The 12,184-nt window shown below is 43.5% G+C and overlaps 1 protein-coding gene across 1 annotated transcript in view; it reads left to right on the forward strand.

Annotated features, from left to right (window-relative positions):
* Nucleotides 1–12,184, forward strand: part of LOC102380198 (tetraspanin-15-like) — a 115,004-nt gene that overhangs the window by 28,773 nt on the left and 74,047 nt on the right. The window lies entirely within an intron of this gene.

A 12,184-nucleotide genomic window follows, 5' to 3' on the forward strand; every position in this document is an offset into this window, starting at 1 on the left:
GACCAGGTGACCTATCACCTGGACAAGGGAGAAGAGAGTTGGTTATATATCTTTACTTCAAAAAAGCCTTCGATCTGGTATCCCACGACCACCTCTTGGTGAAACTGGCCAACTGTGGCCTTGAGTCCACCACAATCTGCTGGCTGGGAAACTGCCTCCGTGGTCGGACCCAGAGGGTAGTAATAGATGGAAGTCACTCATCATGGTGCCCTGTGACCAGTGGGGTCCCCCAAGGCTCTGTCCTGGGACCCATATTGTTCAACATCTTCATTAATGATGTGGACATTGGAGTTAGAAGCGGGCTGGCCAAGTTTGCCAATGACACCAAACTCTGGGGTAAAGCTTCCACACCTGAAGACAGCAGGGCGATCCAGGCTGACCTGGACAGGCTCAGCAAATGGACGGACAAGAACCTGATGGTGTTTAACACTGAAAAATGTAAGGTTCTCTACCTTGGGAGGAAAAACCTGCAGCATCCTTATAGGCTCAGCAGTGCTACACTGGCTAGCACTACGGAAGAAAGAGACTTGGGGGTCATCATTGACCATAAGATGAACATGAGCCTGCAATATGATGCTGCAGCTAATAAAGCAAGCAAAACGCTGGCTTGCATCCATAAATGCTTCTCCAGCAAATCCCGGGACATCATTCTCCCCTTGTACTCGGCCTTGGTGAAGCCGCAGCTGGAGTACTGTGTCCAGTTTTGGGCCCCACAATTCAAAAAGGATGTGGAGAAGCTTGAGAGAGTCCAGAGAAGAGCCATGCACATGATCAGAGGTCAGGAAAACAGACCTTATGATGACAGGCTGAGAGCCATGGGGCTCTTTAGCCTGGAATAGTGCCGGCTCAGGGGTGATCTGATGGCCACCTATACATTTTTCAGGGCCACCTATAAGTTTATCACCAGTATCTGGGGGAACGTTTGTTCACCAGAGTGCCCCAAGGGATGATGAGGTTAAATGGTTATAAACTACTGCAAGACCATTTCAGGCTGGACATAAGCAAGAATTTCTTTACTGTCTGAGCCCCCAAAGTCTGGAATAGTCTGCCATCAGAGGTGGTTCAAGCACCTACATTAAGCACCTTCAAGAGAAATCTGGATGCTCATCTTGCTCGGATCCTATGACCCCAGCTGACTTCCTGCCCCTTGGGCAGGGGGCTGGACTCGATAATCTTCCGAGGTCCCTTCCAGTGCAAATGTCTATGAAGTCTATGAAAATGCAAAGTCCTGCACTTAAGACAGAAGAGTCCCATATACTGGTGCAAGCTGGGGACTGACTGGCTAAGCAGTAGCTCTGCAGAAAAGGACCTGGGGGTTGCAGTGGACAATAACTGAATATGAGTCAACAATGTGCCCTTGTTACCAAGAAAGGTAACAGCATACTGAGCTGCACTGGTAGGAGTGTTGCTAGCAGATTGAGGGAAGTGATTCTTTCCCTCTATTCTGCACTGGTGAGGCCACATCTGGAGTATTGTGTTCAGTTTTAGACAAATTGGAGAGAATCCAGTGCAGGGCAATGAAAATGTTTTAGGGGCTAGAACGCATGACTTCTGAGGAGAGGCTGAGGGAACTGGGCTTATTTAGTCTGCAGAATAGAAGACTGAGGTGGGGATTTAATAGCAGCCTTTAACTACCTGAAGGGACGTTCAAAAGAGGATGGAGGTAGGCTGTTCTCAGTGGTGACAGATGACAGAACAAGAAGCAGTGGTCTCAAGTTGCAGCAATGGAAGTTTAGGTTTAGGAAAGTTTAGGAAAAACTTTCTCAGTGGTTAAGCACTGGAACGGGTTACATAGAGACGTGGTAGATTCTCCATCCTTGGAGGTGTTTAAGACCCTGCTAGACAAATCTCTGGCTGGAATGATCTAGTTGGGGTTGGTTCTGCTTTGAGCAAGACTTCCGACTAGATAACCTCCTGAGGTTCCTTCCAACCCAATTTTTCTATGAATCTATGATTCAGATCTCATGGATACCTGCCCTCACATTTTTAAAGCAGCTTATGATGCCCCCCAGTACAATAGCTTATATGAAGTCATGTGATAATGTGGCTAAAGGACATCCAATGGATACCTAAATTGGAACATGCTGATGATGGATGGGTATTTTAGTTGCACTCAGACAGATGTTTCAGTCATAATACTCATCTACAGTACTGTCTTTGCTGGTATGCTTAGCAAGAAAGAAAGGAATGAGCAAAAGAAAATGAACTGCTGCTTTGTATGTGTGACTTCTAGCTGAGACACCATTGTTGCCACTGCTAGTGGCCTGGCTAGGAAGAGGCTAAGACTGTCTTTCGATATTGTATTTCAGCACAGGAAAGAGTATGGCCAGCATGGCCACAAATGCCATGGCTTTGTGGAACAGAGCTGCAAGGCAGAAGGCTCTGCTATCTGGTAGTTTCTAAAAGTAATGTCTGTCTAGACTTAGGACACTGTGTCAGTGCTGTACTTGCTCGTTGGGTAAATGACTGCCAAATACCTTTTCCCAAGTTCTAAATTCAAAATACTCTGAAGCTCATTGGATCTTGTGAATAAGGCAAAAAGCTAGGAGATGGCATCTGGTTCTGCCTCAGACTGGGCACACTTATAAAAAGCCTTTCAGGTCCGTTTAGACAATGGTGCTAATTGCAGATGCCAACCACTGGGTAGTACCTGCAGGGTTCGGTTTTGTTCCTTGAGTGTTCAATTTTGGGGTTCTTTTAATAAAAACAAATACACAAAAAACCTAATTTTAATTTCATTAAGTAACGGCTAGATTTAAATGCTTATGCGGCTACCAAACCAAAAGGAAAGATTTGTCCCTTTCAGGTGACCTTTTAATGCTACGACCTTTTGGGAGGAGGGGGAGGGGGGTCCTTTTCTTCTTCTTTGATCATGAATTTGAGTTTTGAGTTTTATAACTATGTGAATTTGGACTGTTGCTTTCAGCGGAAGAGATATAATGTTATAAGGGAGAACAGGCAAATTACATTCCAGTTACTTCGAAGTGAAGACTGAAAGGACAACATATTTGTCTTTCCTTCCCCTTTCTTCACTTAAATTTTATTTTGATACATGGGGTTGTGTTCTTGAACAAAGGAATTAATCAAACTGGGGAAAGAGATGTAATCTACCAAGGTCTCAGAATAGGGTACAGACTCAAAATGGATTTTAATCTTTGAAAAGGTTGCACCAAAAATCTCTAGGAAGATGCAATAATCCTGGCTGCTCTTTTTTTCCAGTACAAGTGAGACATCCTGTTTTGGGCAGATAAAAATACACTTGGAGAGGTCACAAATAATGCTTAACAAAGGTTAGCACAAACTTCTAGCCCTGAAACTAAACAGATTTATTTGGGAGGAAGTTTCCACATCCTAAATAAACAAGAGCATCTGGTACCATTCCTGTAATCTGAACACTTGGAAACATGTGCAAGAATGCAAATGACACAACAGTTTTCTTTTCAAAGCTATAAGAGTAAAATACTCACCTAAATGTCTCTTCCTTCTTAGAAATAAAGAAGCATCAACTTCTACAAACTTCCTGTTAAGAATAAAGACAATAGCTACAAATTCCTTTCTTGTAACAAGGCATGTAACTCTGCAAGAAAGCATAGCTAAATATTGTTACACTTATTTTTACACATATTTTTAGTGACCTGTTCTTACTAGTTAAGGAATAATATGCAAGTTACAGTACATATAATGGTTGCTATTTTATACATGAATGAATAGTAATAGTGAATGCAATATTAAAGAGCTAGGATTAATCAGAAACAGGTCTTCTTTTTGCTGCTAATGTGTTTTTGCAGTTGTCTGGGGTAATGTCTAGAATAGTCTACTTAGAGTTAAGATCTTAGGCTAGCTACAGATGTTACATTTAACATGTGTTAAGGGTGCAGAAAGCTCTTTAAAGCTGTAACAGAACAGAACAGATGTTACAGCATTTAAAGCACTTTAAAAATCACGGATCCTGCTCTAAGAGCATCTTTATACATTCTCTGGGGTGGTGGGGGGTGCACTTTAATTAGAACAGCTCCGAGAGCTGTTCTAATTAAAATGCCCACAGCGTCATCTGTATTCAACTTTAGTTAAAGTGCCCTCCACCACCATTTTGAAGTGCAGGGATGCTGAATGTGTGTGATGCAGAGGCTGCTGGGGTGTACTAATTAGCATGCTCCAGCACACTCGATTAATCAAGTCTCCTCCAAACATGCTCATTAGCATACGCCAAAGCATACAGCTGGCATGTGTGTAGGTGCCCTAGGTTTACCCCCAATTGATGTGGTATTAGACTAAAGCACTTTATGTTAGAACGTGTTATCGAATGTCTGTACCACATCATAGTGCTGTAATAAAACTGGAAGCTGTTGGAAATTAGAATCAGATTGAATGGGACTTACTTACACTTAAAGGCAAGATGGGGTAATTCAAAGCTAAATGGAAGAGAAAGAATGTATACGCTTTCAAACTGGTGGTTACTTATGTGAAGTTTCACAAAGTTACAGCTAAATATGATACCATTAGTGCTACTTGAAACCCCTATCCAGAAACTCACTTAAATAGTTCTGTTGGTATTATACATTTTAACTGACAGAGGCAAACGAGTTGGGTTCCAGCAAAAAAACTTGAACAGATGGAAAGATGAACTTTGAAGCTTGAATAGACTGGGAGGAATGGCTCATGAAATGGCATCTGGCCCCTCCAACTGAGAAGTTCATCATCTGAAACCAAATATGTCAGCCCCCAAACATTTGATGTTATGCAGGAAAGTGTCATAGAATGATATCAAGCTCTTCTGGGGTTAGATCAAAGCAAGTGAATGGTGTATAAAATGAGGTATAAAAAGGGATACCAGCACCCAGATAAGTGTCAGTCATTTCTTTTCAAGTCCATTAAGTTCCCAGCCCTGAGTAGCCCTGATTGGAACCATGTAAATGCCTACCCACTTCAAGCAAGACACAAACAATTGTTTGATATGTCTCTCCTGAGAGACTAATTTTTCTTTAACACTATGTCCTCTACAGACAACAAACTTCAGGGTTTAGACCAGTGAGGGCCAGTCTTCTTTGGCAGGTATGCCACAAGATAATCCCTATGCCCTGCCCCACCCCCGCAAGTGCCACTCTGATCCCCTTCCCCCGGCCCAATCTGCTACACTGCTTCCTGCTCCTTGCTCTATTCCCTACTCTATATCACAGATTCATAAATGTTTGGGATTCATAGATTCATAGATGTTAGGGTCGGAAGGGACCTCAGTAGATCATCGAGTCCGACCCCCTGCATAGGCAGGAAAGAGGGCTGAGGTTAGATTGACCCAGCCAGCTGTATGTCTACCTTCCTCTTAAAGACCCCCAAGGTAGGGGAGAGCACCACCTCCCTTGGAAGCCCATTCCAGATGTTGGCAACCCTTACCATAAAGAAGTTATTCATGGTGCCTAACCTAAAACTGCTCTCCATCAGTTTGTGGCTGTTCTTCCTAGTTATGCCAAGGGGTGCCCTGGTAAACAGAGCATCTCCTATTTCTTGCTGCTCCACCCCCCCACCCCGATGAATTTGTAGGTGGCCACAAGATCACTTCTCAGCCTAGTCTTGCAGAGGCTGGAGAGATCCAGGTCCCTCAGTCTCTCCTCGTAGGGCTTGCGTTCAGGTCCCTAACCGTATGAGTGGCCCTCCTCTGAACCCTCTCGAGGTTGTCCAAATCCTTGAAGTGCGGTACCCAAAACTGGACACAATACTCCAACTGTGGCCTGACCAATGCTGCATAGAGGGGAAGTATCATCTCCTTGGACCTGTTTGTCATGCACCTGCTAATGCATGATAAGGTGCGGTTAGCTTTACTGATCACTTCATCACATTGATAATTCATGTTCATCTTGGAGGCAGCTATGACTCCGAGATCCCTTTCCAATGCTGTGCTGCTGAGAAGGTCATCCCCCAGCCTGTAAATGTGTTGGTGATTCCTTCTCCCTAGGTGCAGCACTTTGTACTTGTCTTTGTTGAACTGCATCCTATTCTGTTCTTCCCAATTTCCAGCCTGTCCAGATCCACCTGGATTCATTCCCTACCCTCTAGTGTGTTAACTTAACCCCATAATTTGGCATCATCCACAAATTTGGACAGAGTGCCCTTCTCTCTCCCTCTCCACTCTGCTGTGTGGTTCCTGCAGAGACTGCTTGTGCCATTTGTGGAATGCATGCTGTGGGGTGGCCACCCATGGTTTAGATGCCGAGTCCAAAATCCTACTGAAAAATGCCTTGAGAAGAGCACACATTAACTGCAGATGCTTCCTCAGTATTTATACCTGAAATCTTGCAAAGAAGTTTTTTTCCAACTATTTGAGTTGATCTAATAAAAGATACCAGATTTACCCAAAGAAGCTTTTCTGCCTTGTGAAAGAGAAAGCTTTGCTGAAGATCAGAGACACAGGGAGGTAACAAGTGCTATCATGCACAATGACACCAGGGACAGCTGAATTAGGAGAGAGACTATTCCAAACTACTCTTGGGAAATAAATATTGCTGAAAGATTCCACTGAGAATTTCTGTGTTTGGAAGAAAATCAGAATCTCTCCTTGGAGAGCAGAAATATTGCTTTCCCTGGAATAGTAGACAAATTAGAATCCACATCTTTGTTCCATAAATCCTGAGTCCCGTGTTCATAGAGCTTTGGGGACTATACAAAAGCAATCACTTAAATTTTTGTGTGTATTTTACAATCCTGATTTCAGCTAGTATCAGGGAAGACCCTACTCAGGAAGAGAGAGAGAAAAGACTGAACCTGAGCAGTTTAATTTTCTTTTTTCTCCTAGGAGCAAAAATTGCACTATAAGGTTTATACCTAATCCATTGGCACCCAATTTCTTTCATTCCTGATTCTTCTGCTTGTTTCCAAGCAGAGGCAACTCTAATGAGGAGATATTGTTTGTGTCTTGTCTGTAAAGGTGTATCACCTACTTTACTTAAGAGTTCTTCTAAGCCATAAGCAGGGAAACTTTTTCAGCTGAGACTGGCACGCTGTATAAGAACCAGTACGCAGCAAGTACATTGTCAGGGTTTAGCTGGAAGGCAGGCTTGTCATGTGTTACCATATGTGAACACGGATGGTGGGAAAATGCTTGTCCAAATGTATGTGAGCCTGTTGAACCAAATGCGTGCGAGCCTGTTGAACTCAGGCTTGCATGTGCAACTGTGAATAAGGTGTAAAACTTACCTTGCATTTTGGGCTGTGCTCCTACGTGTCCACTTTGGCAAGGAAAGTGCTAAAGAGAGTCTTCCAATGCAGTAACACAAATGCTGGGACTTGAATGATCTAGCCCTTTTACCTGACTTGTCCACTGTATATCCACTGTTCCTCTCTTATTTTATACATATGCTTTTGCTTCCACGTGGCCTGCAGCCCATCCTGCATTGCTCAGCTCGCTCTTTCAAACAGCTGTACAAATGCTCACCACCCAGCATGTTTCTAGGCTGCAGTGCTCTGAGTATTGCCAGGGGCATCATTTTGGGGGAAGCGCGTACAATCGGCACTTACATGAGACAATGTCAAAGAGGTTGGGGATCCACCAGGCTAGTGCACAAAATGTAGGCCACTGCAAAGTGAAGGATAACAACTTCCTGGCTACCTGGCCCTACTGCAAGAAGTTTAGGTAGCTTCTTGCTACCATGTCAAGTTTAAATCCCAGAGTTATGCTTCACCTACTTCTAAGCAGATGGGGATTAATGACTATACTGGGCATGACTAGGCCTTGTGGGCTGTGCCAGGAGAAAGGGCATAGTCCCAAAAACAGATGACAGGACTAGAAACCCAGGATCCTATTGCCTAGACAATATGTTGATAAACCTCCTAGATCTGAATTAACCCAGGAAACAAGCTGGAGAAGGAGATAATGTTCTGCCTACCACTTTCTAGAGCAGGTCAACAGCCTCCTCCACCAGCCCATCTACTTGCAGCACAAATGGGAGTGTGCATATGGTAACGGGACAGGGAAAGCACAGTTGCAGAAGAGGGGCTGGGAGTGGGAGCAGAACAGTGATGCTGGGGAAAACTGGGACTTTCTTCAGCCTGCTTAAATGTAAGGGTGGTGTTGAGTAGAACAGAAGGATTGATCTAACTGTTGCCTTCCTATAACAGCTGCACTGTGGGTGTGAGTGCGAGTGAAAGATAAATAGCCTTAGGTAAAAAAAAACAACCATGTTATATATATTACACAATCAACAATAATTGAACAATAAATTTAGACAGGGCACACGTGCACAGTAATTATCATGTAATTCACTGGCTAATTGTGTAATAAATTTAGACTGGTCACATGTGCAAAGTAATTATCACTCCATAAAAATGTCTATCCAGCTAGAAAAAAAGCCAGCCAGCTACAAGCTTAGTGCTTGAAAATGAGTAACAACTCTACAGCTGGTTTCTGTCCAGCTTGAATTTGAACACAAGGCAGGGCCCTTAACTTTCTAGCCTTTGATCTTCCTGTGTGTCGCAAACACTAAAATACTTTCCTGCACTGAATTTGTATTCTGTATTTTCTGTGTTTCCAAGAGCAGCAGTCACACTCATTGTGGGCAGGAGAGAGAATATACACATTTTAATTCACATTCTCACTGTCGCTAATGTAAATTGTTACTGGTTTGCCTTCATCATAATTATTGAGAAACTCCAGGCTTTGTTTTTCTGTTTCTAAATTTGCTAGTTTTACAACTTATCTATAGGTGTGTCTTTGATCATCCCAGGGAGAGCTCTCTCCTGTGCAAACTAATTTGCACTGCATAAATACCTCCCTTTATTGGAGTCTTTCTGATTGCTGCTTGAGTTACCCAATTTGAACTTGGATGTTGCTTGATTGAACAGCTGTCTTCCTTTCCCCCATTTTAAACAGTATCGTCTTCACAAAATCAGGGCCTTCCTCTCTCCGTGTGCAATTTTTCCATTGCATTGTAGGCAGTGGTTGTAGCCTAAGGTACTTTGTTCATTTTTAGCTAGGCTTATGTATATTAATATTGTAGAACCCTGAACTTTGATCATTACTTTTCTCCTTGGCATTTATAAGACTAAATAGAAGGTTCATTTTTCCTTAAAAAACTGCATTAAGGAACCATGGCAGGGGAAAGAATACTTGTCGTTGATATCTTTTATTGGACCAGCTGCATGGTTGGGATAGATATGGGCAAGCTTTTGGGTATCACAGTACCCTTCCTTAGGTGTCTGGGAGAGAAGCAAACATATGTGGGGGCCGAGGGTCGGTCTAAGGCTATGGCCAGTAGCCCGGACCGTAAGGTGGGTATTTTCCACGATGGAGTCGAGTTAGGCACGGAAGCGTATTGGTTTTATAAAGAAGGCTTTACTTACACTGCTGATGGTCGCAGCGCAGGAAGAAAACTTGCTTGAATTACAGTTGCACACAAACACACAGGGGTGAGATCTCTTTTACATGAACCGAACCGAACCGAGATGAGTCGTCGATGTACGACTCCACGAGCGCTCAACACGGGGGTACGTCAATATTTTCATGATGACGGGAAGGAATTAGAGACTGATCAGGCCCCTAAGTTCTCCTCCAAGACACATGCAGAGTTTGTTAGGCTCCACAGTGCGCTTAGAGTTCCCCACGAGATGGTTGTGGAGTCCTCCAACTTGGGCGGAAACTGCTCTAACCTTTTATACGGCTAGCAAACCAATCGCTAGCCGCCAGGCAGGAATAATTTAGAATTGACCAATAGTGGGACACAAATTTGCATACATGTGGTGGGAACTTTTTTGCACCGGGGTTCTCTCTCTGCAGCTGAGAGATCCACCGTGCAAAGAAAGCTCCATGTGGCGGGAAAATTCCAATGTGCCGAGGCACTAAAAATCATTGGGTTATGACAACATACAATGTAAGCTCAACACTTACCATTAGGGAATCACTTGATTGTTTTTAATAGCATGTAAATTTACATGTTGTAAAGTATATTATCCCATCTAACTTTTATTTTGATGCATTTTATTGGTTGAGACCCTTGATATTAATTTCAGTTATAGTGATGATTGCTACCTAATTTATTTTGCCTGAACTTACAGTTCAGTATATGGTGCCAGTTATTGTGGTTTAAGAATTATATTAACGATTGACCAGCAGTTCACCTCAATTGAATAAAATATCCTTTTGATATTTAGTGTATGAATACCATAACTGTTGATTCTTATGACTTGTTGAACTGTATCTGGTTTCCACAATACTGATCGTATAATGCAGGAAATCAAACCATTCCAGAATTTCATATTCAAGTAGGAAGCTGCTTCTTAAGTATTAGAATCATAGAAAATGAGAGTTGGAAGGGACCTCAGGAGGGATCTAGTCCAACCCCCAGCTCAAAGCAGGACCATCCCCAACTATATCATTCCAGCCAGGGCTTTGTCGAGCTGGGCCTTAAAAACCTCCAAGGATGGAGATTCCACCATCTTTCTAGGTAACTTGTTCCAGTGCTTCACCACCCTCCTAAGGAGAGAGTTTTTCCTAATATCCAACCTAAACCTCCCTTGCTGCAACTTGAGACAATTGTTCCTTGTTCGGTCATCTGCCCCCACAGAGAACAGTCCAGCTCCATCCTCTTTGGAACCACCTTGCAGGAAATTAAAGGCTGCTACCAGAGTCCAAGTGCATCACGTCCACTGCCTTCCCTGCATCCACAGAGCCAGTTATCTTGTTATAGAAGGCAGTCAGATTGGCCAGGCATGACTTCCCCTTGGTGAATCCATGCTGACTGTTCCTGATCACTTTCTTCTCCTCCAAGTGCTTAGAAATGGATTACTCAAAGATCTGATTTTTCCAGGGACTGAGGTGAGGCTGACTGGTCTGTAGTTCCCCGGATCCTCCTTCTTCCCCTTCTTAAAGATGGGCACTATATTTGCCCTTTTCCAACAGTCAAGAAGGGCACAGCCCCTGGTTGTCCTCTCTGGCACTTGCACCAGGAAGCTGTCCCCAACACTCTAAAAAACTTCCTGGCTTGCCTGTTCACTGCTGGGTTGCCCTCCCAGCAGATGTCAGGGTGACTGAAGTCCCCCATGAGAACCTGGGCCTGTGACTGGGAAACTTCTGCTAGTTCTCTGAAGAAGGCCTTATATACCTCATCCTCCTGGTCTGGTGGTCTGTAGCAGACATGCCATGGCATCACCCTTGTTTCTCTCTCCTCTGACCCTAACCCAGAGACTTTTAACAGATCTATCTCCAGTTTCATACTGGAGCTCTGAGCAATCATACAGCTCTTTTACATCCAGCGCAATTCCTCCTCCTCTTCTCCCCTTCCTGTCCTTCCTGAGCAATTTGTACCCATCCATGACCATGCTCGTCATGCAGACTCCCACCACGTCTCTGTTATTCCAGTCACGTAATAGTGCTGTGACTGTGTGACAACTTCCAATTGCAAACCATTCCAATTCCAAACAAGCCTGCTTTTTTCCCAGGCTCCGTGCATTCATGTACCTGAGGTGACTAGCCAATTGCCCTACTTTCTCAGGAAAAATGAGGCCTCCCCTGTTGCCTCCTCCTGCTTCTGCTTCCTCCAGGTCCCCCTCTTCCCCACATACCTCAGGGCTTTGTTCTCCATCCCTCTGCAAATCTAATTTAAGACATTATTACAACATTGTATTGCCTTTCCTATACAGGCAGAAGGGTAGGGCAGATTTCAGACAGCTCAGACTCATACAGTTACCTCTGTGCCTTTCTAATACAGCAACTTATTTGTATAATTTTGGGTAGGTGTTGCTTTTGAACAGCATCTTCCCAAATAAGTTTATTTGTTAGATTTTGTCTCCCTTATTGCATGAAGCTAGTATTCCTGGTGATAGGCTGTGGGATCTCCATTCTGGAGTAGTATCAGAAATAATAATTAATCATACTGTCTTCAGATTTTTCTCTCTCATAGCAAGTCAGATGAAATGTAATTAATAATTCCCATCTCCCTGCGTTTCTCCTGTTGCTTTTCATATCTTTTTTTCCTTTTTGGTGCTTTCCTTTTAAAGGTATCTAGAGCTTAACAGTCAAAAGCTTGCCTCAATTGAGCAGGTTCTGAGGAGCTCTGGAAAAATCAGGCCTTTACCCCATCCTTGTACAAATTTCCCATCTGAAAAATGACTCCTGCCCTAACTCATCACTCAGCCTGTTGTGGCATAATTCATTAATGTCCTTGAGAGCATCAAGGTGGCAGCTGCATTCATGAGTTCA

The sequence above is a fragment of the Alligator sinensis genome, unplaced genomic scaffold, assembly GCF_000455745.1.
Source record: "Alligator sinensis unplaced genomic scaffold, ASM45574v1 scaffold1030_1, whole genome shotgun sequence".
Lineage (NCBI taxonomy): Eukaryota > Metazoa > Chordata > Crocodylia > Alligatoridae > Alligator > Alligator sinensis.